Source organism: Apodemus sylvaticus, chromosome 8 (genome assembly GCF_947179515.1).
Source record: "Apodemus sylvaticus chromosome 8, mApoSyl1.1, whole genome shotgun sequence".
NCBI classification, from domain to species: Eukaryota; Metazoa; Chordata; class Mammalia; order Rodentia; family Muridae; genus Apodemus; species Apodemus sylvaticus.
This window is the reverse complement of record NC_067479.1, coordinates 103,482,792-103,505,852: the sequence shown is the minus strand read 5'-3', so window position 1 is coordinate 103,505,852 and position 23,061 is coordinate 103,482,792. Positions and strand designations below refer to the sequence as shown.

Below are 23,061 nucleotides of genomic sequence, written 5' to 3'. Positions count from 1 at the left end.
GAAATTTCTGAGTATCAAGTGCCAAGATCTAATCATAAGAAATATCTTGGTGCCCCTTTATGTCAATAAAGTAGATAAGCAAATGTGATTTGTTTCCTATTGTCAAATATCTACCATTAATGAAAATAATCTGTAGGATTTATTATGTGCATGGTTTTGTTGCTGAATTTTGAACCTTTGAGATGACTTTCAGTGTACTTGATAGTATGATGTAGTCACCCCATTTCTGAAAGTATTCAGTGTGGCCTTCATTGTAGCCTGCCTTTCTTTCTTGCTCTGCTCCAGAGTCTATTTCATTGACTTCGCATTCTTTTCATGAAACAGAGTTTATTACATCACTTATCTCTGAAACATTCTTCTCTTCTTTGTTGAATTACTTCTGCACTCTTCAGGTTTCTTTGTTTTTCCTTCATAAAGTTTCCTATGACCTTAAGTCTGCCAGCTTTAGAGAGCTGTGAGTTGGTTCAAGTACCTAGGGAAGAGATCATACTCCTCCACATTTAATACGTGGTTGAAGATTTTAACCTCTTTAGAATTTCCTCCTTGCCTCTTGCCCCTAAATATTTAAGTTGCTATTGCCTTTTAATTTTCCCCATTAACTTTAAAGTCCCCTATAATTTAATCATTTCCAATTTGTGTGTATTAATCCTTCTACTGCATTTGTTTTATCTATGCATATTTCTGTAGTTGAGTTTTACTCCTTCCTTTCCCAAATATTCATGATTTTATGCTGATCCCATGGTCTCTGCCCATGCCCCTTTATTGCTTCAAGCATTTGACTTCTCAGTTATTTTTCTGGAACACTCACCCCAAGCTCTGAAGACTCTCTATAGAGAAGACAGCACTGCCAATTCTGCACATTTACTGCCAGGAAAGAACAAGAATGTTTTATTCATACTTTCTCCTTTGCTTCACAAAAACTCACTAATTTATTTTTAATTTTTCTTAAATAGCTACATTATTTTTATATGCCTCAAGATTTTGAAAACATGTATTTTAAATTTAAAATGGATGTGATTCAATTTCATTAATTATAAACCACAGCACTCTAATGGGCCTTTTGAAATTTCATTCAAGGGAAGAAAATGCATCAAACAATATTTTGAACAAATTCTGAAAATTATAACATACTTATGTACATATAAAATCCATTTTAAGTATTTTCTTAAGATATACATAATCTGTGGTTTCTCTTACACATACTGTTTTTCACATAGATGCATGGGGTGAGCTTGGAAAGCATAATAGTAAGAAAAAGAACATTTAAGTCAAAGGTATGGAGAAACCAGAAGGAACTCAGTTCACATAAACCCTAAGTAGAGAACAGAACACCAGGACTCATTCATTTTTTCAAAAGAATAGTGAGGATGCCCTTATTTCCTTATCTCTAGGAAGAGAACTACTTGGTGATAAATATGAACAACACTTATCTCTGAAACATTCTTCTCTTCTTCCTTCCCAGTGTCATTCAGTTCCAATACATATCATGGCTGAGGTGACAATAACACAGTTCTAGGAGTCTAGTCAGAAGAATGAAGCAATAAAGTGCATGTCTCACTGCAATCCTCCATGTCCTGTTGTGATTGCCTGGCCTTTCAACTCCTAAAATAACTGTAATTTCAGACAGCCTGGAAGAACAGAAAAACACGTTAGAAATCTTACTTTAATTTCAGCTCAAATATAATGTCTAATGTTGTCTGTGAATATGAAACAACCCTTCAGGAGTCAGAATGAGTATGTGGGCAAATGAGTGTGCAGAGATGAGCAGTGAAGTGAACTATGATGGTGGGGAGGCTTAAAGAGTTCCCTCCCAAGAGCAGGAATGTGCTTCTGCTCAAGTTCAAGACTGCACAGAAAACTGCATGAACTAAAAGCCAAAACTCTCTAATTCTGAATCTCTGTACTAAGGGAAGAATCAGATGTCATGTGTGGAGTCATTGTTTAGCTCTTATTGAAGCTTTTCATCTTAAAATTTTACTTCCAACTACTTCCTCAAGGGATGCAGTTGAATGAAATGAGTATGATATATTTGTACTTGATTAAGGAACACTAGGATATGAATATAATGAGGCATACAGATGACAAGAAAAGAGCGATTTAAATTGTAAAAGACATTCCATTCATGCCATTTCTTGAGGGGTACATTCTAATTTAATATTCAAACACAAAGTTTCTGTGAGTATTGATGAGTTAGAATTAAACTGACATAGGAATTAATGAAAATATTAAAGGCTACAATTTTAACACATTTATTGATGGATTTCAAATTCCACTGGTTGGTAAACATTTCAAAAGATTATTGGATCTTTTCTTTAGTTTTGTAATGAAACTTTCGTGTGGAGTCTCACTTGACTGAATGAGTTTCGATTGTCCACAACCCCAGTTAATTCCAGACGTTGTGTCTTTTGCTTAGTTTGGGCTCCATTTTTTTTTTTTTTTTTTTTTTTTTTGCTCAGATCTCAACTAGTTTTCTTCTACTGTACTCTCATTCCATTAATGGACTGTATTTTCTCATTCTCCAGCAGTCCATGTTTGGTGAAACCTCCCAGTTATTTCAGCTGGGCATGCTCCAATTTACCTAACTCCTGTCTTTCTCAGTGTACTATAGATTTGCCATTATCTATACAACAAATGCTCAGCATCTCCCTGCATCCCATTACATGTGCAACTATGTGTCAACTAAGATGTAAACGTATTTTTCTCAGAGGTTATTAGCCCCTCCCAGACATCAGAAACACTACCTATGTGAATAACTTACTTGGAGGAATAACAGGGGCTATTTAGACATGGTGAGGAATTTCCAGTGTCTCTTCCAGCTTTAGTAATCTTGGGAAGTAAATATAACTCTTATGTTTATTTTCTGCTATCATTTTATTTAGTTAAAAATGTAGGTTTCTACTATGGCTACAAAACTTAATAACTTAAATTAACAGAAGGAATACTTCAAGATCAATTACAGGTCTGAACCCAATTATGCTGAGTTACTTGCAATAAAGTTTTCTTTTCATATTTGAAAATATGGACTTTTATCTGTGAGTCCTTGGCAGCATGGGCAAAGCCCAGGTCTCAGTTAGCAAAAGCAAAAAAAAAAATTCAAAACAGAACAACATGACAAAACATGAACATGGAATATACCATGTTTAATTGAAATGAGATGAATGATTTAATGACCAAGAATCCTAAAAGGTTATTTGTTTATGTGGTTAATTAACGTTGGTATTTTTAACTATATTTCAATAATTTTGAGAAGTTTGTACAGTGATCATATTGACACACATGCTCCATTTTTTCACTAGCTCTTGGCAAGTTCTCCCTTCACTCCCTGTTCCATCCCAACTTCATCTCCTCTATTTTACTACCTATTTATTTATTTTTATTTATTCATTTTACAACCCAATAACAGCCCCCCTCCCAACACCCCTTAATGAAAGTCTTCTCCCCATTCCTCCTCACCCTTCTCTTTTGGAGGTCTTGGGTAAAGATATCTGCACATCAAGTCGCTGTGGGACTAGGGGCATCCTTTCCCACTGAAGCTAAACAAGGTGATGCATTTAGGGGCATGGATGCCACAGGCAGGCAGGCATCAGGCTCAAGGATGGCCCGTACTCTAGTTGTTATGTTACCCACATGGAAACCAAGCTGCTATTCTACTACATATGTGCAGGGGTGTCTAGGTCCAGGCTTTGATTGTTCTTTGGTTGATGAATCAGGCTGTGGGAGGCCCCAAGTATCCAGGTTAGTTGACTTTGTTGGTCTTCCTGTAGAGTCCCTGTCTTCTTTGCATGCCTCAATCTTTCTCCCAACTCTTCTGTCTTTACTACTTTTTAAAAAGATGTTTTATTTTACTTACGTGAGTACACTGTCTTTAGAACAATCTTTACAGTTTTTAACAACAACTGAGGAGTGCAGGAGATCCAACCCAAATACCTTGTGGATGTGATGCCATCCTTTAGAGCATGGTTTAACTACTAGATGCCACATTTTAAGAAAACTGATTCTTTCTCTCTCAGAAGCCATATACAGCCAATGGTTCCTGAATTAGAGGTATAGCCTCATGAGCCACTCACACTGTGTGCTTTTATGTTGACTGACTTGATCTTGTGCAGGTGACCACAGATGCTTCTAATTCATGAAGATCTATCATGTGAAGAAGACACCATTTTCTCCAGCTATCCCAATCCTCTCAGTCCTACAGTCTTTCTGCTCCCTGTTATACAATGGTCCCCAAGTTTTGCTGTTACTGCATAGTTGATTGATTCATTGACATTTCTTCTCTGTATTTTGACCAGATGTTAAGTTCTGTGTTAACCCCCTTTTACTTCATGAAGAAACTTGACTGATGAGGTAGGTCTGAGGTCTGTAGGAATCTATAAATATAGAGAGGTTAGGGAAAACTTTTTCCCTTTTTTTATTAGATATTTGCTTTACTTAAATTTTTCAGATGTTATCCCCTTTCCTCATTTACCCTCCAAAAACTTCCTATCCTATTCCCTCTCCCCCTCCTCATCAACCCCACCCACGTTCCTGACCATTTTCTATTCCCCTACTCTGGGGCATCAAGACTTCACAGGACCAATGGCCTCTCCTCTCATTGATGTCTGAAAAGGCCATCCTCTGCTAAATATGTAGCTGGAGCTATGGATCCTTCCATGTGTACTCTTGGTTGATGGTTTAGTCCCTGGGAGCTCTGGGGCTACTGGTTGGTACATATTCTTCCTCCTATGCGGCTACAAACCTCTTCAGTTCCTTGGGTTGTTTCTTAGCTCCTCATTTGGGGACCCTATGCTCAGTCCATTGGTTGGCTGTGAGTCGTGGGTATTTTCATCCCCCTTCTAAGAAGGACCAAAGCATCCATACTTTGGTCTTCCTTCTTCTTGAGCTTCATGTGGTCTATGAATTGGAAAACTTTTAAAGGTTATTTTGAAAGGTTGTCTCATAAGCTAAAGTTCCAGCAGACAGATTTTCATAGCATTATCTTTATTTTATTTTGAGTGATGTTGGGACTTGAATTTTCTAGAAGGACTAGGGATTGACATCACCTGTAAAGTTCAACTTTCTTTCTTAATGAGGGCCAAGCTTCATTTAAGGCAAAAAGCCAGTGAAAGACACCCAGGAATGGATTTGAGTAACTTTTAACACAGTGTAACAGGAGCAGTCACAGCCTCAAGAGTCTGGGGCTTTATAGCTGGAAGTTAAATTGCTTATAAATATAGATGTTGAATTATGTCATTGCATTTACTCACCAGTCCTTCTGCATATTTACTGCAAAAATTATATTTCAGAAAGCTTAAAGAACATAATTGGAATAAGTTCACTATATAATAACCAAGACTCCTTTCAGAACATTGTTTACAAAATTTCTTAAGTATCATTGTGCTTTAACTGTGGATTTAGTAACAAAGTGAATGCTATACCAGCCACCCTTCTGGCAATTCTGTGAATCACTTATGTCCTGGCTAAGAAAATAATCACACTGAATGTTGTATTATTCCAGCTTATACATGAAAATGTTTGGCAATCTGAATAAAGGCATTACGATGTTTTACCCAAGATCTAAATATATTAAATGGGCTATACACAGAATCGTATTTTCAAGAAGTTTCTGGGCTATTTGTTTAATGACTCCAAGTCATCCTGTTGATTCAGAATTTAGACATAGTATTATTTAAAGACAATAGGCATAAATTGCAATAAGGTTAAATTGTTTACATGCAACTGTTAATTCAAATTATTTGTACAAAGAGTGATTACAAGATAAAACTTTGTTCAAGTATGCCACATTCTTTTTTATTTTCATTTTTAATTTTTATTCGATATATTTTTTATTCACATTTCAATTCATTTCCCCTTTTCTGGCTTCCCAATCCCTGAAAATCCCATAAACCCATTTCCCTCAACCTGTTCCCCCATCCATCCATTCCCACTTCCCTGTTCTGGTGTTGCCCTATACTGCTGCACTGAGCCTTTCCAGAACTAGGGGCTACTCCTCCGTTCTTCTTGGACATCATATGATATGTGGATTATGTCTTGGGTATTCCAAGTTTCTAGGCTAATATCCACTTATCAGTGAATACATACCGTGATTGATATTTTGAGACTGGGTTACATGACATAGTATGATGTTCTCCAGCTCCATCCATTTGTCTAAGAATTTCATGAATTCATTGTTTCTAATGGATGAATAGTACTCCATTGTGTATATATACCACATGTTTTGTATCCATTCCTCTGTTGAGGGACACCTGGGTTCCTTCAAGCTTCTGGCTATTATAAATAGGGCTGCTATGAACATAGTAGAACATGTATCCTTATTACATGCTGAGGAATCCTCTGAGTATATGCCCAAGAGTGGTATAGCAGGGTCCTCCGGAAGTGACATGCCCAGTTTTCTGAGGAACCACCAGACTGATTTCCAGAGTGGTTGTACCAATTTGCATTTCCACCAGCAGTGGAGGAGTGCTCCTCTTTCTTCACATCCTTGCCAACACCTCCAGTTTCCTGAGGTTTTAATCTAAGCCATTCTGACTGGTGTAAGGTGAAATCTCAGGGTTGTTTTGATTTGCATTTCCCTAATGACTAACAATGTTTTTTAAGATGCTTCTCAGCCATCCGAATTTCTTCCAGTAAAAATTCTTTGTTTAGCTCTGTGCTACATTTTTTAATTGGGTTATTTGGTTTTCTTGGCTGTAACTTCTTGAGTTCTTTGTATATATTGGATATTAGGCCTCTGTCGGATGTAGGGTTGGTGAAGATCTTTTCCCAATTTGTTGGTTGATGTTTTGTTCTTTTGATGGTGTCCTTTGTCTTACAGAAACGTTGTAATTTTATGAGGTCCCATTTGTCAATTCTTGATCTTAGAGCATAAGGTATTGGTGTTCTGTTCAGGAACTTTCCCCCTGTGCCCATGTCCTCAAGGGTTTTCCCCAGTTTCTTTTCTATTAGTTTCAGTGTGTCTCATTTTATGTGGAGGTCCTTGAACGACTTGGAGTTGACTTTAGTACAAGGAGATAAGAATGGATCAATTAACATTCTTCTGCATGCTGACCTCCAGTTGAACCAGCACCATTTGTTGAAAAGGCTATCTTTTTTCCACTGTACGTTTTCTGCTCCTTTGTCGAAGATCAAGTGACCATAGGTGTGTGGATACATTTCTGGGTCTTCAATTCTATTCCATTGGTCTACTTGCCTGTCACTGTGCCAATACCATGCAGTTCTTAACACTCTTGCTCTGCAGTATTGCTTTAGGTCTGGGATACTGATTCCCCCAGAAGTTCTTTTACTGTTGAGAATAGTTTTAGGTATCCTGGGTTTTTGTTGTTCTAGATGAAGTTGAGAATTGCTTTTCCTAACTCTGTGAAGAACTGAGTTAGGATTTTGATGGGGATTGCGTTGAATCTGTGGATTGCTTTTGGAAGAATGGCCATTTTAAATATATTAATCCTGCCAATCCCCTAGCATGGAAAAATTGTCCATTTTCTGAGGTCTTCTTTGATTTCCTTCTTCAGAGACCTGATGTTCTTGTCATATAGATCTGTGTTTGGTTAGAGTCACACCAAGATACTTTATATTGTTTGTGGCTATTGTGAAGGGTGTCATTTCCATAACTTCTTTCTCAGCATGCTTACACTTTGAGTATAGGAAGGCAACTGATTTGCTTGAGCTGATTTTATAGCCAACCACTTTGCTGAAGTTGTTTTTCAGCTATAGGAGTTCTCTGGTGGAGTTTTTTGGGTCAATTAAGTATACTATCAGGTGATCTGCAAATAGTGATAATTTGACTTCTTCCTTTCCAATTTGTATCCCCTTGACCTCCTTATGTTGTCTAATTGCTCTAGATAGAACATCAAATACTATATTGAAAAGATATCGAGAGAGAGGACAGCCTTGTGTAGTCCCTGATTTTAGTGGGATTGCTTCAAGTTTCTCTCCATTTAGTTTGATGTTGGCTACCGGTTTGCTGTATATTGCTTTAACTATGTTTAGTTATGTTTAGGTTATACTTTAACTATGTTTAACTATGTTTAGGTATGGGCCTTGAACTTGAATTCCTGTACTTTCCAAGACTTTTGGCATGAAAGGATGTTGAATTTTGTCAAATGCTTTGTCAGCATCTAATGAAATGATCATATGGTTTTTTTCTTTGATTTTGTTTATGTAGTGGATTGCATTGATGGATTTCTTTATACTGAACCATCCCTGCATCCCTGGGATGAAGCCTACTTGATCATGGTGGATGATTCTTTTGATATGTTCTTGGATTCGGTTGGCAAGAATTTTATTGAGTACTTTTGCATCAATATTCATAATGGAAAATGGCCTGAAGTTCTCTTTCTTTGTTGGATCTTTGTGTGGTTTTGGTATCAGCGAAATTGTGGCTTCATAGAACGAGTTGGGTAGTGTTCCTTCTGTTTCTATGTTGTGGAATAGTTTGAAGAGTATTAGTGTTAGGTATTCTATGACGTTCTGATAGAATTCTGCACTGAAGCCATCTGGTCCCGTGCTTTTTATGGTTGGGAGACTTTCTATGACCCCTTTTATTTCTTTAGGGGTTATGGGACAGTTTAGATGTTCTATTTGATCCTGATTTAATTTTGGTGTCTGATATCTATCTAGGAAACTGTCCATTTCCTCCTCCAGATTCTCCACTTGTGTTGAGTATAGCCTTTTGTACTAGGATCTAATGATTTTTTGAATTTCCTCAGTTTCTGTTGCTATATCTCCCTTTTCAGTTCTAATTTTGTTAATCTGGATACTATCTCTGTGCCCTTTGGTTAGTCTGGCTAAGAGTTTATCTATCTTGTTGATTTTCCCAAAAAAAACCAGCTCCTGGTTTTGTTGATTCTTTGTATGGTTCTCTTTGTTTCTACTTGATTGTTTTCAGCCCTGAGTTCAATGATTTCCTGCCTTCTACTCCTCCTGGGTGAAATAGCTTCCTTTTGTTCCCGGGCTTTCAGGTGTGTCATTAAGCTGCTAGTGTATGCTATCTCCATTTTCTTTTTGGAGGCACTCAGGGCTATGAGTTTTCCTCTTAGCACTGCTATCATTGTGTCCCATAGATTTGGGTATGTTGTGTCTTCATTTTCATTAAATTCTAAAAAGTCTTTGATTTTTTTATTTCTTCCTTGACCAAGGTATCATTGAGTAGAATATATTTCAGTTTCCACGTGTATGTGGGCTTTCTGTTGTTTTTGTTGCTATTGAAGACCACTTTTACTCCATAGTGATCTGATAGAAGGCATGGGATTATTTCGATCTTTTTATATTTGTTGAGGTCTGTCTTGTGACCAATTATATGATCGATTTTGGAGAAAGTACCATGAGGTGGTGAGAAAAAGGTATATTCTTTTGCTTTGGGATAAAATGTTCTATATATATATCTGTTAAATCTAATTAGTCTAAAGCTTCAATTAGTTTCACTATTTCCCTGTTCAGTTTCTGTTTTCCTGATCGGCCCATTGAGGAAAGTGCAGTGTTGAAGTCACCCACAATTATTGTGTTAGGGGCAATGTGTGCTTTAAGCTTTAGTAAAGTTTCTTTTATGAATGATGGTGCCCTTGCATTTGGAGCATAGATGTTTAGGATTGAGAGTTCTTCTTGTTGTATTTTTCCTTTGACCAGCAAGAAGTGTCCCTCAGAGACTCTTTTGATGACTTTGGATTGAGTCAATGTTATCTGATATTAGAATGGCTACTCCAGCTTGTTTCCTGAGACCATTTGCTTGTAAAATTATCTTCCAGCCTTTTACTCTAAGGTAGTGTTTGTCTTTGATACTGAGGTGTATTTCCTGTATGCAGCAAAATGTAGGGTCATGTGTATATATCCAGTCTGTTAGTCTAAGTCTTTTTATTGGGACATTGAGCCCACTGATGTTAAGAGATATTAAGGAATAGTGATTATTACTTCCTGTCATTTTTGATATTATTTTTTAAATTTGATTAGTTATCTTCTTTTGGGTTTGATGAAAGAAGGTTACTATCTTGGTTTTTCCAGGGTGAAGTTTCCCTCCTTGTATTGGTGTTTTCCTCCTATTATCCTTTGTAGGGCTGGGTTTGTGGAAAGATATTGGGTAAACTTGGTTTTGTCATGGAATATCTTAGTTTCTCCATCTATTGTGATTGAGAGTTTTGCTGGGTATAGTAGTTTTGACTTGCATTTGGTTTCTCTTAGAGTCTGCATGAGATCTGCCCAGGATCTTCTAGCTTTCATAGTGTCTGGTGAGAAAGCTGGTGTGATTCTGATAGTTCTTTCTTTATATGTTACTTGGCCTTTTTCTCTTACTGCCTTTAATATTCTTTCTTTGTTTAGTACATTTGGGGTTTTGATTATGATGCGACAGGAGGTATTTCTGTTCTGGTCCAGTCTGTTTGGAGTTGTATAGGCTTCTTGTATATTCATGGGCATCTCTCTCTTTAGGTTAGGAAAGTTTTCTTCCATAATTTTATTGAAGATATTTGCTGGCCCTTTAAGTTGTAAATCTTCACTCTCATCTATGCCTATAATCCTTAGGTTTGGTCTTCTCATTGTGTCCTGGATTTCCTAGATGTTTTGGGTTGCAAGCTTTTTGCATTTTGCATTTTCTTTAACTATTGTGTCCATGGTTTCTATGGTATCTTCAGCATCTGAGATTCTTTCTTGTATTCTGTTGTTGATATTTGCATCTATGGCCCCTGATTTCTTCCCGAGGTTTTCTATCTCCAAAGTTGTCCCACTTTGAGATTTCTTCGTTGTTAAAAATTATGGAACACTTCACGAATTTGCATGTCATCCTTGCGCAGGGGCCATACAATCTTCTCTGTATTGTTCCAATTTTTCGCATATGTGCTGCCAAAGGAAGCACATATACTTATATATAATACTTATATATATACTATATATATAAGTATTATATAATATATGTAATATATACTATATATAAGTATATATAGAATATATTTTTGAATGACTAAATTATTTTTTGTGTTTTTAGTACTCCATTTTCACTTTATTGGAAATGATGGTACCATATCATCCACATTATTTAAATTTCAGATGGTGGGTATTTTATATTTTCTTTCATGTTCAGCCTTTTATTTCAAATGAGTAATTAATAGCTATAATCAATGTGACAATATTTACATTTATGTCTTTCTAGACTTCTTGTCTAGAAGTGATTTTCAAGTCAATAATACATGCATTTGTGAATTAAAAATTAAAGAATATTAAATGGAAAAAGGACACCATCAAGAAGACAAATCGGCAACCAACAAATTGGGAAAAGATCTTCACCAATCGTACATCAGATAGAGGGCTAATATCCAATATATATAAAGAACTCAAGAAGTTAGACTCCAGAAAACCAAACAACCCTATTAAAAAATGGGGTACAGAGTTAAACAAAGAATTCTCACCTGAAGAACTTCGGATGGCGGAGAAGCATCTTAAAAAATGCTCAACTTCATTAGTCATTAGGGAAATGCAAATCAAAACAACCCTGAGATTTCACCTTACACCAGTCAGAATGGCTAAGATTAAAAATTCAGGAGACAGCAGGTGTTGGAGAGGGTGTGGAGAAAGAGGAACACTCCTCCACTGCTGGTGGGGTTGCAAATTGGTACAACCACTCTGGAAATCAGTCTGGCAGTTCCTCCGAAAACTGGGCACCTCACTTCCAGAAGATCCTGCTATACTACTCCTGGGCATATACCCAGAGGATTCCCCACCATGTAATAAGGATACATGCTCTACTATGTTCATAGCAGCCCTATTTATAATTGCCAGATGCTGGAAAGAACCCAGGTATTCCTCAACAGAAGAGTGGATGCAAAAAATGTGGTATATCTACACAATGGAGTACTATTCAGCCATTAGAAACAATGAATTCATGAAATTCTTAGGCAAATGGATGGAGCTAGAGAACATCATACTAAGTGAGGTAACCCAGACTCAAAAGGTGAATCATGGTATGCACTCACCTAGATATTAACCTAGAAAACTGGAATACCCAAAACATAACCCACACATCAAATGAGGTACAAGAAGAAAGGAGGAGTGGCCCCTTGTTCTGGAAAGACTCAGTGAAGCAGTATTCGGCAAAACCAGAACGGGGAAGTGGGAAGGGGTGGGTGGGAGGACAGGGCAAGAGAAAGGGGCTTATGGGACTTTCGGGGAGTGGGGGGCTAGAAAAGGGGAAATCATTTGAAATGTAAATAAAAAATTATATCGAATAAAAAAAGAAATATATAAGAAATATACCACAATTTGTGTTTCTTCTGAAATATATCCAAAGTAGAGAAATCTGTGATGCTTATATATGTTCTATGCTTGCTTTACTTACATGTAATTCAGGTATGCATACATGTATAATTTGCAAATGTTTATGAAAATGTTTCTACATTGAGAGAAAACAGGAATAATCATATTATTCAATATATGGTAAACTTGAAGATGCCATAAAAATCACTGTGCTTTCTTTCCTGTCTGCATTTATACCATTTTCCTCTTTGTGTTCCTGATAATTCTGGTCTCAACATCCTGATGAAAGGCATGACATCCAGCTGTTTCAGTGTGATCGATTTGTATCATGATACAACTCTTAGTAGGACCTAAGATAAGTTTATTCATTTTAGCATTCTCCAAGTTTAGTCTTTAAATTTCTTGGTTTTTTTTTTTTTTTTTTTTTTTTTTTTTTGGCTTAAAATGGGTATCAACTAGTGTGAGTTCTAAACATGTTTCTTCTGTCTCAGAATTCCTGGACTGACATCATAGCCTCTTGAAGGAAGCAATAGTAGTTGAGAAATGGACTGACCCTCTTGCTTCAGACTTCTAAAGAGCTAATAAGACGATAAGCTTGCTGCCATGGAATTTCATTTCTTTCCATAATACTTCATGTCTTAGTAAACTTCAAATATCACCCATGCCTTTGGATCCAAAGGAAGGGGATGAAAATCACAGCACTGAACCCAGGGAGCCACATTCAGGATATAGATAAGCAGTTCCAGATTGGAAAATGAGATTTGCATCAAGGCTATTTACAATGAGAACTGGAGAGTGCTGGAACAAATGCAAATACACACACACACACACACACACACACAAATTTTCCATACTTTGTTTCTGGGGGTTGATAGAACAACTCTATGAAATCATGGAACTGCAATGGGAAAATATGTAGAGCCATTCTATTTCTTTTTTCATTTATTTATTTTAATTATTATTATTATTAATTAATTAATTTATTTTTTCACATTCCATATTTTATTATCCCCACCCCACCTCTACCCTCTGACTGTTCCACATCCCATACCTCCTCATGAACCCCGTCTCCATGTGGATATCCCCAACTCCCAACCCCTGACCTCTAAACTCCCTGGGGCCTTCAGTTTCTTGAGGGTTAGGTGCATCCTGAGTTTAGCAGGCAAATATATAGAACTAGAAAATATCATCCTGAGTGAGGTAACACAGACCCTAAAGGACCAGCATGGTATGTTTTCACTAATAAGTGGATGTTAAAAAGGACAGAGTACCTGAGATACAGTCCACATAAACTCAAAAATGTCAACAAGCTGAATTGCCCAATTGAGGACTCCTCAGTTCTATTTGGGAGGGAGAAGAAAGCAAGCACAAATGGGGAGGGAGGGACCTGGGAAGGAAAGTGGACAGGAGCTGAGTTGGGGGAGAAGGGAACAGAATCTGGTATTGGGTGAGGGAAAAGTACTGAAGCCCTGAAGGCCAGCATTAAAAAAGGAAACAGGCATCCTCAGGAGAGAGGAGGTTGGTGGGGGGGGGGTCCAGAATGTACCAGAGACCTGGGAAGTGAGAGACTCTCAGGACTCAAAGGGGGGACCTTAGATGAAATGCCTGACAGTAGGGAGAGGGAACTTAATAGAGCTCCCCTGTATCAGGAAAACAGGCCATCAAATGAAGGAGACTGGGCCATCCCAGAGTCACAGCTCTGACCCATAATTGTACCACTCTGAAAGAATTACAGGGATGGAAATGCAGAGGAGCCTGAGGAAAAGAAGGTCCAGAGACAGATCCAAGGTGGGAACCAGCTCCAGGGGAAGCCCCAAGTCCTGACACTTTTACTGAGGCTGTGAAGTGCCCACAATAAGGAACCTAGCATGACCATACTCTGGAAGACCCAACAAGCAGCTAAAAGAGTCAGATGCAGATATTTGCACCCAACCAATGGACAGAAGCCACTTATCCTGTTGAATTAGGGAAAGCTGAAAGGAGCTGAAGAGAAGGGAGACCCTGTAGGAGGATCAGCAGTCTCACTTAATCAGGACCCTGAGATCTCTCAAACACTGGACCACCAAACAGGCAGCATACACCAACTGATGTGAGTCCCCCAACAAACATATAATAGAGGGATTCCAGTCTGTGTTCATTCAGAGATGATGCACCATTCTATTTCTTTAAGACACTAGTTTTCAACCCCAATTTCTACCTCCACTGAGTAGTGAGAATTCAATGAGATTTGGGATGGTCAATGTGATACCATTAAATCACCCAATGAATTATTTTCTCTCAAAAAACACCCATAAATGTTTTGCAGAGGATTTTACAATAGTGAGCAAAATGGATAAGGGTTATTTGAGATCCTCCCTGTTTTCTGGGATTCGCATCCCCTTTAGTCCTTTTCTGTCACTAAGTGCAAACAGCATTCTTTTTTAGAAACAAACATAATTGGCACAAGCTAAGTTGGTGAGCAATTTTATGCTGGGTTGGCTAACAGAAAGATTTGATGTTGGTGCTGTCTGCTGTAATACCCAGGTTTGTGGGTGTCTAGAAGCCACAAGTACTGAGTTCTTGTTTCTGATCACCTTCTGTACCTGACAAGTTACATTTAGAGCTATATCCAGATAGACTTGAAATATGACTGAGATTTCTAATTTCTAACTTATGCCCCCCACACACCCTAACCATCCATATTCTAATCTATGCTCTTTATTCTTTGCCTTGACAACTTCTTAATTTTACTTTTTCCTCCTAGTAGCATCCCTGGGATACCTTATTTATCCCCCAAGTGTCCGTTCCAGTATTCTCCCTGCGTCTAGCCTACCCGAATGCACCATGTACTTTATTACAGTCAGTTATTAAAAGGTCGGTCTTTCTCATGACATTGTCAGCTATATGAGGATAGGAGCTAAGCTGGCCAGCTATATGAGGATAGGAACTATTCGCGGCTTCTTATCTGCTGACCAGACAGAACCTAACACAATGTCCAGCAGAGAAACCCCCATAAATAGTTATTTCAAAAGAGCCGAGTTTTTTCTGTGGCTGTCATTAACAAGTAAAACCTCACAGGTGCAATGCACATGCTGGTCACTTGACTCAAAATGTACTAAGGCAGAAGTCCCCTGGCTTTGGAAGCCAGGTTCCTCACAGTTTTCATCATTGTCAGCACATCTGAGAAAAGCCAACAAGCTAGTCTGTTTATAATCTTTAGAAAAAATACCTAGAAAGAAAACATGAAGCCATCAGATTCTATTTACCAAAATCCACATAGACAATAAAAGCATTTATCTAAATAACGTTTTGGCGTCACAGAACAGCAATGAACACTTCATGGAGATTAAATCCACTAAAAACCTTTTATACTTGTCAACTTATTTCTATTAGTTGAGTTGATTTTCTAGATAGAGTTGGTTCTTTTTTATTTAAGTTGAGCTGTTTGTCATTAATGCAGTTGGCAATAGATAAATGATTTTCTTCAATTCATATTTTCCTGATGGTGAATATGGAAGAAAAGATTATGAAAACTGATTTTTTACAATACCCCTTGCATGGTACATCACAAAAAATACCTGGATCTGTCCCAATCAGCAAATACCTTGTGGTTGTACAGTTGATGAATTATCACTAACCTTGACAACACATTTTATAGCATAATTAGGTCAATTGAAATTAGTTTTCCTGGAAGACAATACAACCTCTCCTATCCTCAGTTTATTGCAGCAAGTGATAGGCTTTTGATAAAAGAGTTCTCAATCTCTGGAAAACAAATGCAAAGCCATTGAATCTACTGTTTTTACTAAAAAGTAAAACAACTGAACTTTAAGAGGAGAAGTCTTCGGATGGTCAAGAACAGCAAAATTAGGGTGTAAAGGGAATGGGGCCATATCAGGTCTCCTGTTTCCTCATTTAAAGAGAAAAGTAGAAAATCTTCAATTTCTTTAATTTGTATATATGATATGTATATATTCTGTGTGTGCATACATGTGTGTGATCTCTGTATATTCTATGTATGCGTAATGTATTATGGACACACATTTGTGTGTGAGGGTACATTCCCATACAAGACACAGTTGTTTGGCAAAGGAAAACTTTATGAGTCAAAATTAAGTGTCTGTACACTGTTAGAGACAGGGTCTTTCTGCTTGGGTTCCACTGCTAGTGCCAGGTTGACTGACCCACAAGCTTCCAGAAGTCCTCCTTTATCTGCCCCCCCCCATCTTACAGTTGATAGCACTGGAATTAAAGATTCATACAAAGTGCATCTTGCTTTCTGTGGGTTCTAGGGATGTGGACTCATGTCACTATGTTTGCATGACGTCCTAATTTATTGTCTGCTGCTGTGATAAACACCATAATCTAAATGCAACTTGAGAAGAATGGGATTTATTTCCTCTTACAGTTTATAGTCCATCACAGAAGGAACTAAGGCACAAACTCAAGGGAGGAACAGAACCTAAAGCAGAGACCATGGAGGAATGCTTATTACTGACTTGTTTCTGCCTTGTTTTAGCTACGTTCCTTTGACAGCCCAGGTTTCTCTGCCCAGGAGCTCTGCTACAGTGTGCTGAAACCTTTTATATCAAATCCACAGTTTTAAATGACCCTAGATATATGCTCATAGATTATTTGATAGAGACTAAGCAGGTAGATTTCCTTCTTCAAAGACATGTCAAACTGATAACTAAGATAACTATGATGTGCTGTACAGCAAATATTTTACACAATCTTTCTCCCCAGCCCAGAATTATTAGGTTTAAATGAATATTGTTAATATGTTGAGGTATATATCAATATTGAACAATATAGCTATATTAAGTAAGGCAAGAGATGTATTTCATTTAAATATTTGGGTTCTTTTAGGTCATCATCTTTGGAGACACTTTCTCTTGAAGGCTGCCATAGACAGTGTAATACAATTTTGCCCTTGGAAAATTCTCACTTGGAAGATAAAGGTTTATTTATTGTATCTTGCGATAGACAACGTCAAATAACAAATTTAACAAATTTAACCTTCTTTCCCCCCTCTTTCTTATACATGCACACACACACACACACATACACACACACACACATGCTTTAGAAGATGACCACACTGACAGCTGTACACATAGAAAGCCAGGATTTAGACAGTTGTTGCAGGCAATTTGGACATTTGCCACTGGAAATACCATATGACTTTCACTTTGCAAAATCTACTCTACTCTTGGAACTCAAAGAATGATGAAGCTCTTGTGCTCACTCATCCTTCATTTCCTCTGCTCCCACTGAGGCCCCCATAAAGCAATTATCCATCTCTGTATTAGCAAAGAGGACTCTAGTTACACCTTTGCATGAAACATGGGCAGTTATCTGAAGGAAAGTTGAAAGTTTTACAACTCACCAATGATAATCCATCCTGTGTTGGCACACACCCCTAGAACAGATGGATTCTCCTCCTTGGTTTGGGGAAGAGTAGACCCAGAACATAAAAATAACTAATGGCATCTCATAGTTGTAAGATGGTTAAATATACTTTTATTCTATCTTTTCTAAACTGTAAAATTCTTGCACATGAAAATTATCTGACATAGTAAGCTATGAAAAGATGAAAAGAATTTTGGGTTTACATTAGGGTTCTTTTGGATAGGAATATGTCGTTCTGAACTGATGTGGGTGTGTCATGTTGCTTTTATAAATCCCTTCCATGGTGCCAGTTCCTAAGCTAGTTTCCATTTGGGATGCAGTAATATGGCCATGAGATGTCTAGTTTTGGGTCCAGATGATGTTTTTAAGAATGATGACCTGAATGGTATAAAGGAATTTAAAGTAGATGACAGTTTCTAAAAATGTACTAAAGATGCAGTGTTTCCTTTTGTGATAGAAAATGGAGTAGTCAAAAGAATTAGGGTTCTTGAAAGGATACCTTGATCAGGAAGAAGCAGAACTCAGGACACCCTTAAGCTCTAGCTGATGAAAATACACAGGGAGGTTGGAATGAAGGTGAAATGAGGCTAATGGGCCCATGGGAACTCTTGCTTTGACAACTACTCATACCCCAGTGTGTAATTTGGAAGAAGAGTACTAGAATACTTTTAGTGAATCCTGGAAAGAGTCTTAATCATAGCATTCAATTCCATCTTACATCAAAAATGTCTTGATGAAATGATTGCACATGGGCAGTACATTCTTATAATCCTAGAACATTGGAGGGTGATACTAGAGGATTTTGAATTCTAGGCTAGTCTTGGATATAGGTCTATTTAGATAGACTCTCTCTGGGTGGGTCAGCACTTCCTTCTGGTATGGCAGGATGGAAGATTACAGGAAGCCAAAAAATATGGAGGTTTTAAGATCAATGATCATGACATGTAGACAGAGCACTATGCTCCCCTTGACATTGCATATGGTTTAAGTTCAACCTTATCCATGTTAACATTTGTACAGCAGATTTGACAATGAACATGGTGATTCCAGTGGTCACATTATCTGCTAGGAATCTTTCTGTATTGTACATAAACCCTTTTGATAATAAAAAAAAAAGTAGACATTACAATATACAAAGCTTTTGTTTGAACAAATGTGACTTTACCTCAAATTGCATCTATGTCTAAGTACAATTATATCAAAACAGGTGAGTAGTGTGACTCAATATACCTGTGTTCAAAAAGGAAGCCTAATCCAATGAAGCAGAAAATTGTTGAGTTTGTCTTGCCACAGTTCCTTCCACAGCAAATGCCTACTCTTTTGTAAGGAATTCTTAACTATGAAGTTATTTATTAATTTGAAATTAATTTAATGGCAGTTAGTGAGATCTGCAGATTCACATTTAGAAAGCTACTTTTATGGTGACGTTGGCATAGATGTAAGTCACCTGCTCTTGGGCCATAAAACGGAAGTTAGTATACAGACATCAAAACTACTATAACAAAGAAGGCTTAAAATTGTTTTCAGAGGCTGCCTGCACCAAAATCTGAGTTCTGATGTTTACTTGCAACACAGCCCCATGTTAGCTGCTTCCTAAATACAGCCTCAGTTTCCATATTTAGCAACATAGAAGATGGTGCTGGAGAGAGTCCCAGTAGCTAAAGGTTACTTGCTGCCCTTGCAGAGCATCATATTAGTCCTAATCATCCTCATCAAAGCTATAAATCCTCTATCTAACTGCAGTTCTAGGGGAATCCATGCTCTGAGGCAGACTTTTCTTGAGCAGACACAGCATACATATATTCACTCCAGATGGGGAGCTTACCACAGATAAAAGTTTGGAAACAAGCACAGTCCAACTGGATGCCTGGAACACACTGCACAGCCAGTAGGCAGCTCAATAGGTGTGAGAGATGGGAGAGTGAGGGAGGGAAGGAGAGAGAGAGGGGGGGAGAGGGAGAGGGAAAGGGAGAGGGAAAGAGAGAAGATGGAGAGAGAGAATAAGAGAAAGGTTCCTGAGCTAATATCCATTTATCAGTGACTGAATACCCAAAACACAATTCTCATATCAAATGACTCCCAAGAAGAAGGAAGGAGAGGTCCCTGGCCCTGAAAAGGCTTGTTCCAACATTGTAAGGGAGTACCAGGACAGAGAAGTAGGAAGGGGTTGATAGGAGAATGGATGGAGGGAAGGGGGCTTAGGGAACTTATGGGGAGGGGGGAACCATGAAAGGGAAAATCATTTGGAATGTAAAAAAAAGAATATAAAAAATAAAAAATTATAATAAAAAAGAGAGAGGTTTCAAAGTAGTTCAAGAGGCCCAAGTCTTTTTTACGTACCATGACTTAATTCTTCTTTTTTGCTTGTCTATTTTTTCAGGCAGTTTGACTGGTCTCAGAGTTTTCTCTTTTTTGACCCTTTTGATAATCTTCTTTGTACTTTGTCTTGGATGAATGAGACTGTTAACAGTCTATGGCTTACCTCTGGCTGGAGAGTGTCCTAGTAGATCTGGTCACTTTCAAGGACATCCCGAAGTTATTTTGAATTGCTCACTTTCTCTTTTAAGGGGCTTGCTTCCCTGTGGAGCAGACTGTTTTATTCTCAGAGGAATAGGCTAAACAGCAATCTTGCACTGTCTTCCAACCTTTGTGAATACCTGGTATACACAGATTGCATATGCATGTGGACAAGACACTTTTACACATAAAATACATACATCTTTAAAGAAGAGATGGCAGATATATGTGCATTTTTGTAAGATTGTGGAAATGAATAAATAAACATAGTGCCAGTGATATTCATGCTCTTTTTATGAGGGAAGATTCTGTAGGCCTATGGTGGAAATCTGTAGAACAGATCCCTAAGATGTCTAGGCCCATAGAAGGTCTTTTAAACTGTACTTCCGCAAAATTGATTCCAATGATAGATCCCAAGGGCCAATGACAGAAGTCTCCACCATTTCTTCAAATGTGCAGCCAGTTGTACCACAGCAGGAGCCCAATATACAAGGAGAACAGCTATGTTGCCTTCAGTTCCTGTGTTTCTCTGTTGTAATTTCAATCTCCTTTCCAAAGGTTCACAAGTATAATTTGTTGTGTGAGGACAGAGCATCTTCAGCATAGCGCTTTACAATTGAACATGCTCTCCAGAACTCCAAGTTCTCTTGTGTTCTCAGTCCACTGTAGTCATAGAGACAGTAGGCTTCTCCGACAAATACTTCTAACACATCAAAAAAGGAATACTGTTACTTTAAAAGGGAGAAGGTTGGGCGATGTGTGCACTTCATTCAGGCAGGGCTGGTGGCTTCGGCTGTTCATTCCCCAGCCAGGCTGAGCTCTGTTGATTTGGTTTCTTCCATTATGCTTCTTAGGGTAGCAAGGGAGAATCATCCCACGTCTTTGCACAAATGTGGTTTTACAAGTTGTATTCAGACTATGTTTTAAAAATAATGAGCATATTAACACATTATGCATGCTGGCAGTATAGAAAGTAAAGTTTTCATGACAAAATATCTATTAAAGCTCAACTTTTAAAAAGAAATCTGTACCCTCAATAATTTTTCTAAAGATATTTTAATCTGTATATAGCTAATGAGGAACAAAGGTGTAGGAAGTAGAATTTGATAGCGTACTTTTTCCCTCTGTGCAGTACTCTACAAAGGGAGAGAAATGTAATGGCAGATTTTTTGTTCTATGTAATAATATCCATTTCTGTGGTAATATACTGACATTATGCACTTTCCAGGCTGTGGATGTTGAAGGTCCCAGCTCTGGACTGGGTGTGAGAAGTCAACTGTTACAGCTGTGTGTTATAGTATTTATCATGTGGTATCACCTCCATGATACCCTGAGTCTCTGTTCACAAAACTATAATGCAGACTCGAGGCTATTGTTTCATTGACGAATTTTTAACAGCCCAAACCATGCCAAAGTTCATGGAGCTGTTCAGGCAACTGTTCCTATGAGAGCAGATGAATGAAACTCAGGTAATGATTGGATTTTTTTAGATGCTTAGTTTTCCCTAGGAAGAAAACAATCAAATAAAAAGAGATGGAGGAATTTATATATGTGCATAATCCACTTAAATCAGTGGTTCTGAGCCTGGTGAAAGGTTGAAAGCCCCATTGGCAAACCTCTATCTCCAAAAAATATTTACATTATAATTCATAACAGTAACAAAATCACAATTATGGAATAGAATCGAAAATAATTTTATGGTTGGGGAGGTCACCACAACATGAGTAACTATATTAAAGGATCAAATTAGGACATAGGTAGAGTGGCATTTCCAACATTGGTTTTTATTGTGAATCCTTCCAGTACATAATGCAAGTTCAGAACCATGAATTAATTGGAAAATATTGTAGACTATTTCATGGTAGTAACAAAGGATCACACCTGGAATAGAAGCCAATATCTCATATTAAAGAGTTTTAGAGGTAACAATGATAAGGCACATTGTGGGTGGTGGATGTGGGATATCCCGACAGGCTTTGGCTCCACTAATGGCAGTGGGATTGGTCTTGTTTTGGACTCAACCCACAGGTATCAGAAACAACTTAATATGGCTGACATTGTTTTAAATTCATACCGAGCTATGCTTTTATGTGAAGACAATGGAGAGATTTGTTTCACATAAGAGTAATCCTGACAGCTTGCTGAGTGTTAACATCCAAAAGTATTTACTAGTTTGGGCATTCTGATGAATCCATTCTCCACTTAATCTATTTATTCATAAAGCTTGCCTTTACTACACACAAATTTGGATTTCTTTTATCATTTATTAAAATTAATGTTCTCTAACTTATTTGATTTATTTGTATTTCCCCCTTCTTCATTCTTCAGATCTGTTCCCCCAAACATCAGTTAAATTTAACACATAAAGCACAGCACTGCAGATTTATTTTTTTAAGTATTCTTTACCATTGTATCTTGGGTCACAGATTAACTTGATCTTGTTTGTTTCAACAGAACCTCAATCTTGTGTCTGCTGACTTTTGAGGGTTTTTTTTTTTTTGGCTTGGGGGGCTGGTTTTAGGTTTTTTGTTTGTTTGTTTCTATCATAATGCATATTCCTTTCCTAATTAGAGCCTACAAAGTAGAGAGGAAGTACATTGTTTTTAAAACTCAATTAAATCTAAGTAAGATTTTAACTCTATGTGAAGAATCCCCCAGGTGTCCACATTTTTGCCTCCTAGACAAGAAATACTCTTTTTTCTTTTACTTGTCTATCAGTTGATGCCTCCCAGGGCTCTGAGAGGGAACTGGGAAAGTTTTCTCCTTCTGCTAGGTTTTGAATAACAAGAGCTGAGAACTCATACAGCATCCAAGCTACCTCTCCCAAACCCCAGTCTCTCAGGGAAGCTTGAAGCCTCAAAACTGATAGAAATACCTTTCCCATGGTGTGGAGCATGGGGTTAAGCTATTATATGGCAAATT

General features: G+C 37.7%; 1 protein-coding gene and 1 non-coding gene across 8 annotated transcripts in view; one reads left to right on the top strand and one right to left on the bottom strand.

Moving 5' to 3' along the window:
* Nrg3 (neuregulin 3) overlaps positions 1 to 23,061 on the top strand; it is a 1,124,474-nt gene that overhangs the window by 370,166 nt on the left and 731,247 nt on the right. The gene's annotated exons all lie outside the window — the stretch shown is intronic.
* Positions 10,731 to 10,837, bottom strand: LOC127691817 (U6 spliceosomal RNA). Its single transcript, XR_007979390.1, has one exon. It is a non-coding gene; the product is annotated as a U6 spliceosomal RNA (small nuclear RNA).